The sequence below is a fragment of the Megalobrama amblycephala genome, linkage group LG10, assembly GCF_018812025.1.
Source record: "Megalobrama amblycephala isolate DHTTF-2021 linkage group LG10, ASM1881202v1, whole genome shotgun sequence".
Lineage (NCBI taxonomy): Eukaryota > Metazoa > Chordata > Actinopteri > Cypriniformes > Xenocyprididae > Megalobrama > Megalobrama amblycephala.
The window spans coordinates 24,138,426-24,148,354 of record NC_063053.1 but is presented as its reverse complement, the minus strand read 5'-3'; positions in this window follow the sequence as shown (position 1 = coordinate 24,148,354).

The window sequence follows — 9,929 nt, the reverse complement described above, 5'->3', positions numbered from 1 at the left end:
AACTCGTTAAATTATGAGAACAAATTCGTAATTTAACGACTTTATTCTCATAATTTTGTGGCTTTATTCTCAACGTTTTATCTCAACTTTTTTTCTCGAAATTTAACGACTTTTTTTCTCATAATTTAATGACTTTATTCTCAACATTTTATTTCGATTTTTTTCTCGAAATTTAATGAGTTTTTTCTCTAAATTTAACAACTTTAATCTTGAGATGGTTTTATTTTTTTTTATTATTGCTTGGCCCTAATCCTCTTCTGTAGCCAATGTTGTGACTTTCAATAGATGGACAAAAACAGTTGAAACATTCTTCTTTAATAGAAGAAAATACATAATAGAGGTTTGGAATGACATGAGGATGAGTAAATAATGACAATTTCTTTTACAGTAAAAAAAAACAAAAACAATTTAGTCTGAGGACATGAACTTCAGCCAGTAGAATCTCTGTGACACCTCAAAATTCCTACATGACATCACAGCAACTTTACACAAGAAACAAAATCATTATGAGCAGTAAAAAAAAAAAAAAAAAAAAAAAAAAAGACTGTTGCAAAATCTAAACATCTGATGAGGATGTTTGTCTGGTTGCCTCGAGTGCTGCTCACAGTCGTCACTGAATCAAGAGGGGTCAGTTCGATCGCTGCAGAACACACAGGTCAACAACAACAAACCTTTACATGACCTTGTTGTGAGACGCGTTCCTCTGCACACACATGAAGAGGGGAAAAAAGGAAACTCTTTCCAGGGTCCGTTCACTGAATGGCCCGATCGCCGTGGCAACAGGATCACTTCATCAGTCGAAGTGAACAGATGGTGTGTGTGCAACAGGCAACATATGTTCCAATGAGCCGAGGCCATTACTACAGATGGAGGGTGGGAAGGAGGCCGGCTCTGAAACATAACCTGACATTTCCTCCTCATTTGGCACCGCATTGTTACGTATCACAAAGAGAGATTAGCCCGAAGCGGTGAATAGCAGCGCAAAATCTCTTTAAAGGCAAATTACTAAGAGTCCCTCGCATTTCTCCACACACTTTGCTTAACCAAGCTAGGCGGAAGGGCCGTATTTCACATGGGGGTCTGGGACAGAGGAGGGCCGTACTGTTCACAATGACTGATATACAGCTCTCTTGTTTCCCTTGAGAGATTTTATGCCACTTCTGAGGAGGTGGGGATGGTTACATGTCATGACTCGACATGCCTCAACAGACAGCAACAGGTCACTGCGGTAAAATGATGAAAGATCTAAACAAAGCCCAAAGTTTAAGGTCAATATGACATCTAAACTGATCCTATATACTTTCTAAAATGGATAAAACAGCCAAAAATGAAAATTCGGACATCATTTACTCACCTTCATGCCATTCCAATCCTGTTTTACCTTCTTCTGCAGAACACACACAAACACAAAAAGATATTTTGAAAAATGTTGGTAGCCAAAAAGTTTCAGTTACCACTATGTGCTATTTTATGGACAAAAGAACAAAACTAAACTGAAAAAACAAAATACTGGTAGCCTACATTTCCCAAAATGTCTTCTTGTTTGTTCCTAAGAAGAAAGTCATGGAAGTTTGGAACAACATGAAGGTAAACGAGGACACAAATTTCATTTTTGGGTGAACTGTCCCTTTCACATTGATCCAAACTTGTGTGCTGTTATTTTTAAGGTGGAACACAAAAGGAACTTTTAGCAGAATCTCTGAAATCTCATTGGAGTTCAGATTCAAAATGTGTCATTGAATCTAGAATTATATGTATCTTAGAATTATAGATAATAATAATAAGGGTAAAGGCCCGTTCACACCAAGAACAATGACTATAAAGATAACTCTAATGTTAACTACATTAGTGATGAGTGGACGATAGCGTTCTAAGCGCACACTACAGTTTTGTCGTCTTCCGCTTTAAATGCATGAGCTCTTTGAAGCAGGATGGACTCTGATTGGCTGTCAATGTTTTTATCATTTAGCAGCTGGAAAAAAAAAACTTTCTGAAAGTGATTCTAACAATACAATTTCTCTCTGCCATTACCGTTATAGTTGTGGTGTGGACTCTGCTATTCTTTTATAATTAGAACGATTTATCATTATATATCAATATAATTTAGAACTATCTTTATCATTATAGTCATCGTCCTTGGTGTGAACGGGCCTTAAGAAGTATTTTTCCTTTTTAATTCAATAAATTACATGAGGACAGTTTCAATAGAAATGTCGGTAACACTTTATTTTACAGTGTACTTGTTACACATATTACATGTAGTTACTGTAATAATAACTATAAATTATGCATAATTATATGTGTCTAACCCTAAACCAAACCCTAATCCTAACCCTAGCAAGTACATGTAGTTAATTGTTATTACTCAGTACTTATAAAGTGTAACCGAAATGTCTAATATCTCAGTCCAAAAGGACAAATTAACAAAATTGTGCTCGCCTGAGAGTTAAAGGGCACCTATTATGCCCCTTTTCACAAGGTGTAACACAAGTCTCTGGTGTCCCCAGAATGTGTCTGTGAAGTTTCAGCTCAAAATACCCCACAGATCATTTATTATAGCTTGTCAAATTTGCTCCTATTTGGGTGTGAGCAAAAACACGTTTTTGTGTGTGTCCCTTTAAATGCAAACGAGCTGCTACTTTTTCCAAAAGAGGGCGGCGCTTTAACATCTTGCGCTTCGGTTGCTCAACAACAACAAAGCTGGAGAATCTCACGCAGCCAAAATGAGGATTGTCAGTAACGGTGTTCAGCCTTACATTGTTCAAACCGGAGTCGACACTGATGGAGAGACTCAGGAAGAAGCTTTTGTTTCTGAATGGTTAGTGGATGAATTTATGTAGTTGCTGTGGAGTTGATTCATTGACTAACATGTGCCGTCATGTTAATCTTTTATGTGCAAAACCCATATGGACGCCCACTATACATAGCATACTAAACAGAGCCATACACACCAGGTTAACGTTTATGATTGCTATAAAATGCTGTGAATGGTCTAATATTTTTTCCAAAATATTGCTCAGAAACAGAAACGCTCCTATTTTAGCAATCGAGCTTGCCAGGGTCAACTTGCAGGCTATCCAAGCTAACGAGACTGTTCTGTGCTCGTCTGTGCAGCCAACGGCAGAACTTTTGCCATTGCCTTAGAACTGGTACACCATTTTTCGCTTGCAAAATGGCAGCGCCGTGGGAGGGCTTGCAGAGAAAGGCTTGCCAAAACAAAGTTAGTGGGTTGTCCTTTTCCACGTTTTCTGGGTAGGTAGATGCACCGGAGACCCGATTATAGCACTTAAAGAAGGAAAAAGTAACATTTTTATGATATGTCTCATTTAAGGTGCATTCACAGTGAATTTTTGGCAAAATTTGCGGGCAAAAAAAGTCCACTTTCTAGTATCAACAGTGTAGCGATGTATGAAGCCCAACTCTGGGTCACTTTCAAACCAAGCAGCTTTTTTGGTCAACACAACGAATCCATGTGGCCAATTTGAACCTAATCTATGTGAGGAAATCTTTCACCCTCAAGTGAAATTTCTGATCACACAGAATCCTATTGAAATGACTGGATTTTGAGGAAATTCGTCGAACAACGGCGAATGTGACTGCACCTTTACTGTACCAACAGTTAACTGCTTGAGTGGTTTACACTTGGATCAGTATTAGATGGTACATTGGCAAAAACATAAATAGTAATGTTAAAAAATTAATTATAAATGTAAATATAAGTTTTTAAGATAGATGACATTTGGTTATTGGTAGTTTTAAAGAATGAAGTTCTGAAGTTTTATTTCCATATTCTCTACACTGGCATGTCTATATCAGAAATATATTTCAGCAAAGAAACAAAGTTCTATGAAGGTTTGTAAGCATTAGTCATGTGAATTGCACATCCCTAGTCCAAAAAAAACAAAACAAAAAAGCCAAAGGCACAGAGTTATTTTTTTCAGTAGTTGTCTATTTTTCTTTTGTTGGTTTGAATCTTGGTGTGAGTCCACATACAATTACGGCAAGAGTAAATCTGCGGCCGGTTCCTGAGTTTTACAGTTCTCTATTCATAGCTTCTTCCGTAAATATCAGTGGCTAAATATGTGTTCAGTAGACCAGTATTTTTAGAATCTTGCAAAGCAATTTTGTGCATTTTAAGCAGTGGTCTCAAAAGAGAGATAAATCCCCACAGCTAATCATAACACACTATCTGATGCAGCAGTCATATTAGATGGCCGTTTTTATTTTGGTCAGGAAGCAATTATAGGTCTTCCGAGACTGTGACAGTGGGTCATTTTTAACTATGGAACGACTTTGTGTTTTGACTCAAAAACCAAAAGTCAAGTCACGGGAGGGTGGTTATTACTGAAAACAGATCCAACAATCAGTAATCATCATCATTACCACCACCATCGTCAAGCAAACATGTCTGTGTCCTCATGGTGTACGATTACATTATTATCATGAAACACAACAGCTTTGGTTTGGAGGGTTCTGGCTCCCCCAATAAAACTTTGAGTCAAAACAAAAGATTTAGGGTGTCATAAGAATTAGTTACACTTTTTATACACTTTCAAAAGTTTCTTTTTAAAAGAAATTTCTTTTATTTAGCAAAGACAATTGATAAAAAGTGGCAGAAAAGACTTTTACATTGTTCCAAAATTTTTGATAAATAAATGCAGACTTGGTCAGCATAAGAGAATACTTTTGAATGGTATTGTAAGTTGTCAAGTGTTCTGTGGCAAGCAGGACGGGGGCCGAGAGCCATGGGAATGGAGCTAGGCTGGTGGCGTGAGTGTTAATGAGCATCACCTGTGCATCACACCAGTCTCGAGTCCCACAGAGGAGCCCCGGAAAGATAAAAGGAGGAGTGACGACAGTGAAGGATGAGACTTAACAGGCCTAGACTTAACATTAGTGTTTTGTTTTAGTTTATGCGGCAGTTGTCTGTGAGGGGCCGCTGCTTTACTTTCATTTTGTTTTTTATGTTTATTTTATTTTTAAAGTTATGTTGAAGATTCGCCGGTTCCCGCCTCCTCCTTCCCTGAGCCTTTAACTTTGTTGCATTGGTGCGGGACGAAGGAGTTGCCACCGTTCGCCGGAGGCCAGACATGTTGCCAACCGCCATGTTGGGGAGGAGCAGGCAGAGCGAGAGAACCGGGGACTCGCTGACGGGCACCCCACAGCTGGAGGAGCCGTTGTCATCTCCCAGGGGCGGAGGAGTAGAAAGCCATCCACAGAGGAGCGTCTAGTACCAATGCATGGGTGGATGAGAGAGGCCCAGGTCTGGACTTTATGTTGGTGTTTTGTTTTAGTTTATGCGGCAGTCATCCGTGAGGTGCCGGTTCCCACCTCCTCCTTCCCTGAGCCTTTAACTTTGTTACATTGGTGCCAAAACCTAGGAGTAAGGAGGGACACGCTGTTGAAGAGCCCTTGCTGCGGAGGGGGCTTGCTGTGTTGAGGAGGTCGGGGAGCACGAAAGAGTGAATTCTACAAGTGGCTGCCCGAGGCGGTGGTGCTGGAGCAATGGACATGGGATGGAAGCTCGACCTCTGGGTCAAGGAGGGGTGGCTGCCATCCTTAAGGGGACGAAGGAGTTGCCACCGTTCGCCGGAGGCCAGACATGTTGCCAACCGCCATGTTGGGGAGGAGCAGGCAGAGCGAGAGAACGGGGTGCTCGCTGACGGGCACCCCATAGTAGAAAGCCATCCACAGAGGAGCGTCTAGTACCAATGCATGGGTGGATGAGAGAGGCCCAGGTCTGGACTTTATGTTGGTGTTTTGTTTTAGTTTATTCGGCAGTCATCCGTGAGGTGCCGGTTCCCACCTCCTCCTTCCCTGAGCCTTTAACTTTGTTACATTGGTGCCAAAACCTAGGAGGAAGGAGGGACATGCTGTTGAAGAGCCCTTGCTGCGGAGGGGGCTTGCTGTGTTGAGGAGGTCGGGGAGCACGAAAGAGTGAATTCTACAAGTGGCTGCCCGAGGCGGTGGTGCTGGAGCAATGGACATGGGATGGAAGCTCGACCTCTGGGTCAAGGAGGGGTGGCTGCCATCCTTAAGGGGACGAAGGAGTTGCCACCGTTCGCCGGAGGCCAGACATGTTGCCAACCGCCATGTTGGGGAGGAGCAGGCAGAGCGAGAGAACGGGGTGCTCGCTGACGGGCACCCCATAGTAGAAAGCCATCCACAGAGGAGCGTCTAGTACCAATGCATGGGTGGATGAGAGAGGCCCAGGTCTGGACTTTATGTTGGTGTTTTGTTTTAGTTTATTCGGCAGTCATCCGTGAGGTGCCGGTTCCCACCTCCTCCTTCCCTGAGCCTTTAACTTTGTTACATTGGTGCCAAAACCCAGGAGGAAGGAGGGACACGCTGTTGAAGAGCCCTTGCTGCGGAGGGGGCTTGCTGTGTTGAGGAGGTCGGGGAGCACGAAAGAGTGAAGTCTACAAGTGGCTGCCCGAGGCGGTGGTGCTGGAGCGATGGATGTGGGACGGAAGCTAGCTGCCGTCCGTCTGGACCAAGGAGGGGAGGCTCCTATCCGTGAGGGGACAGAGGAGTTGCCGCCATTCACCGGAGGCCAGACCTGCTTCCGTCCACCATGATGGGGAGGAGCAGGCAGAGTGAGGGGCTCGCTGAGGGGCACCCCATTTCTGGAGGAGCCATTGTCTCCCAGGGGGCGGAAGAGTAGAAAGCCATCCACAGAGGAGCATCCAGTGCCATCTCATAGCACTGTGAGTGAGGGGCCTCTCCGCTGACTGAGGACTGAGCAGCAGTGTGGTCAAAAAACTGAACCAAGAATTTTATTTCTCTCTATTCCTCTGTCCCATCTGTCCCTCCTCATCTTTCCATCTCCTGTTCTCTCGCCTCGTCTGTCCTCTGCTCCAGGTGGGGGGTGGAAGTAGAGCACAGTGTCAAGGGTGCCCCCCAGCCTACAAAAGGATGATGGTGGTATGTGGCAAGCAGGGCGCGGCCAAGAGCCGTGGGAACGGAGCGCGCCACACCAGCCTCGAGTCTCACGGAGAAGCTCCGGAAGGATAAAAGGAGAGAGGACCAGGCCTATACATTGGTGTTTTGTTTTAGTTTGTACAGCAGTCATCCGTGAGGGGCTGCTGCTTTACTTTAGTTTTGTTGTTTGTGATTATTTTATTATTCAAATTATGTTGAATGTTCACCAGCTCCCGCATCCTTCTTCCCTGAGCCTTTAACTTTGTTACATGTTCCAATAACATTTTCATACATTATTACAGTAACCAATCAGACAAATAAAATTACATTCTGGTCATCTGAGATGGTTACAATACAACAATACAATACTCAAGTGGTTTCTGCTAGGATAAGTACCAAATGGTATCACCAAAAAAAAAGTCCTATAATCTATTACAATTACAAGTACAAGATTTTTAGATAGCTGACATTTGGCTAACTGTGCTAGAGACTTCAAAATAAAAGATTGCTGCATAAAAATACCTTAAATTAATAAAGAAACTTCTTTAAAAAAAAAAGAAAAAAGTTCACTGAGTCATTTTATTATTCACACACTGAGCAGAATTGACCAGAACTGTTATATCCAAGATGTCTATCCCCAGTTGAGACCCCAGACTCAAAAAAAGCTGCCCCTCCTGCCCTCAATTTCACAAGGAGAAAAAGAATATGTTAGGGACAGAGCGCCAGATAATTGTTGGCTCCATCATGCCTGCTTTCCCTCCCTCCGTCTCTCTCGTGCTCTGTGAAGGAAACAGTGATGACAGCGTGCCAAAGTCTGGCTTCTTGTGGCAGCGTGTGTCCCCACCTCCACCCTATAGCGCCTGCTGCAGAACAAACGCTCTGTTCCCCGCTGAGGCTGCAGAGGCGACTGCCGCCCACCCTCAACGGGCCGGCAGCGAATCACCCTCATGCTAACTCCAGCGTCAGCCCGCTGAGCTGTGACCACACTGCCATGAGAATAGAGGCTATATTTACCATTAGTGCACACATTCAGACATACGCTATAATTAAACAGATGACAAGGACAATGTGTTGTAGTGTTGCTAATCTAGTGGTTTTATTTATTTAGTTTAAAAAAGGGCTGGATACACAATCGGCACCCGGCCCGTGCCAGGACGGGGAAGGCTGAGCAAACAGATTTAGAATCAAAGCAAAACGCTGCACAGGAAATGATTCTGTACACTTAAAAATAACTTCATTCAATGTCACATTTGCATAAGAAACATCCCAGCCCTTTCCATTGAAGCACAACTGTTGGGTTCCAGAAAAAATTAATACTCATTTTCTCCGTAAAGAAAACTGATGTTTAGCAATAACATATAAACCTATTCAACAGAGCCATGATGATAAAAAAAAATAAAAAGAACTCAACAACGACCAGCCAAACTTGTATGAAAGTTTATAATGTTGGTTTTGCTTGTGCTCTGTTGCTATAGAAAGTCTTAACACTCTTCATATACTCTATAATGCTTTATTTTAGGACTGTATGGATGGATTTGAAAAATGTTTTGGTGCCAAGTGTTTACACTAGCTATGTTTCCATTAGGGATGTGACGGTGAGAAATTTTTTCCCTCTTTTGCACCTAGCTTTTAAATCGCTAATTTGAAAGCGAAAGTAAAATGTGCAAGGCCGCACAGGCATTCATAACGGTGCGGAGCACAGCAAGTGTTTTTAATTAATTCCTATGGAAGCTGAAAACGCCCGCTCTGCTGCTCCACAGCAGTGGACCCGCACCGTTATGAATCCCTGTGCGGCCTTCGAATTAGTGCCAATGCGGTGGTGGCAATTGATTGAAATGTGGTTTCATTATTATTCTTAATGAAAAACACAACAACTAGAAAAACAAAAACTAATCCTTTGCCGGTTCCCTATTTGCATTGGGTTTAAATCCAAAATATTCCAAAAATAGGCACTTTTATATTTCGTTTTGAAAACCAAATCTTCAGACATTGTCTTGTCAGTCAGCTCCTCACTCTTGTCATAAATGAAATCTAAGTCCTGCTGCTGATCTGTGCTGCGACTCGTTCGGCTCACACTGAATTGAGCAGACACGTTCAGTTTTTAATTGTAGTGTCTTTTCTCTAACTGAACTAAAAGATTTTTATTGCAAAAAAAAAATCTAAACGACGGTGGCGGGCGGTGCCGCGGTGGGCAAGTCCGACTATTGCAGCAAGACTAATTTCCATTCAAACTTGTATGCAAAAACAGAATGTCGCAAAAAACATTTCCGAATAAAGCAACTTTTCCATCCCATGTGTTCAAGAGAAAATCACTTCCTGAAAAAATTATCGGTAACACTTTACAATAAGGTTCACTAGTTAAACATTAGTTAATGTATTAACTAATATGAACTAACCATGTGCAATACATTTGTTACTGTGAAAATACAGTTCATTGTTTGTTCATGTTAGTTCATAGTGCATTAACTAATGTTAAAAAGATTTTAATAATGTATTAGTAAATGACATTAACAAAGATTAAGAAATGCTGTATAATTGCAGTTTATTATTAGTTCATGTTAACTAATGTAGTTAACTAATGTTAACTAATGAACCTTATTGTAAAGTGTTAGCCAATTATCTGCCTCAATAATGTTTTTATGCACATTTTTAGAATTTATGTGCATCTTTGCGTTTCCATTCAGCATTTTAAAATGTGATATCCCAAAATAGGTGGATGGAAACATAGCTATTGTAAATTTGTCCTTGCTCTACGGAACTTGTAGAGTGTAAATGTAGTTTGACTACCTCTTAGCTAATTGTGAAATTAACTTAATAATTTCACACAATTCCTAACAGTTACAGTTTATATTTCTTATTTTCCAGAGCACTATTTCAGTTCATTGTTCTCTACCTTTCAGACTCCTATGTGATTTCCAAATGGATGGCAATGATAATTTCATGGTTTTCAATTTTCAATGATCCCCTACTGTCGATTTCAAACACTTGAGTCTTTTCAGTTGCCAAAG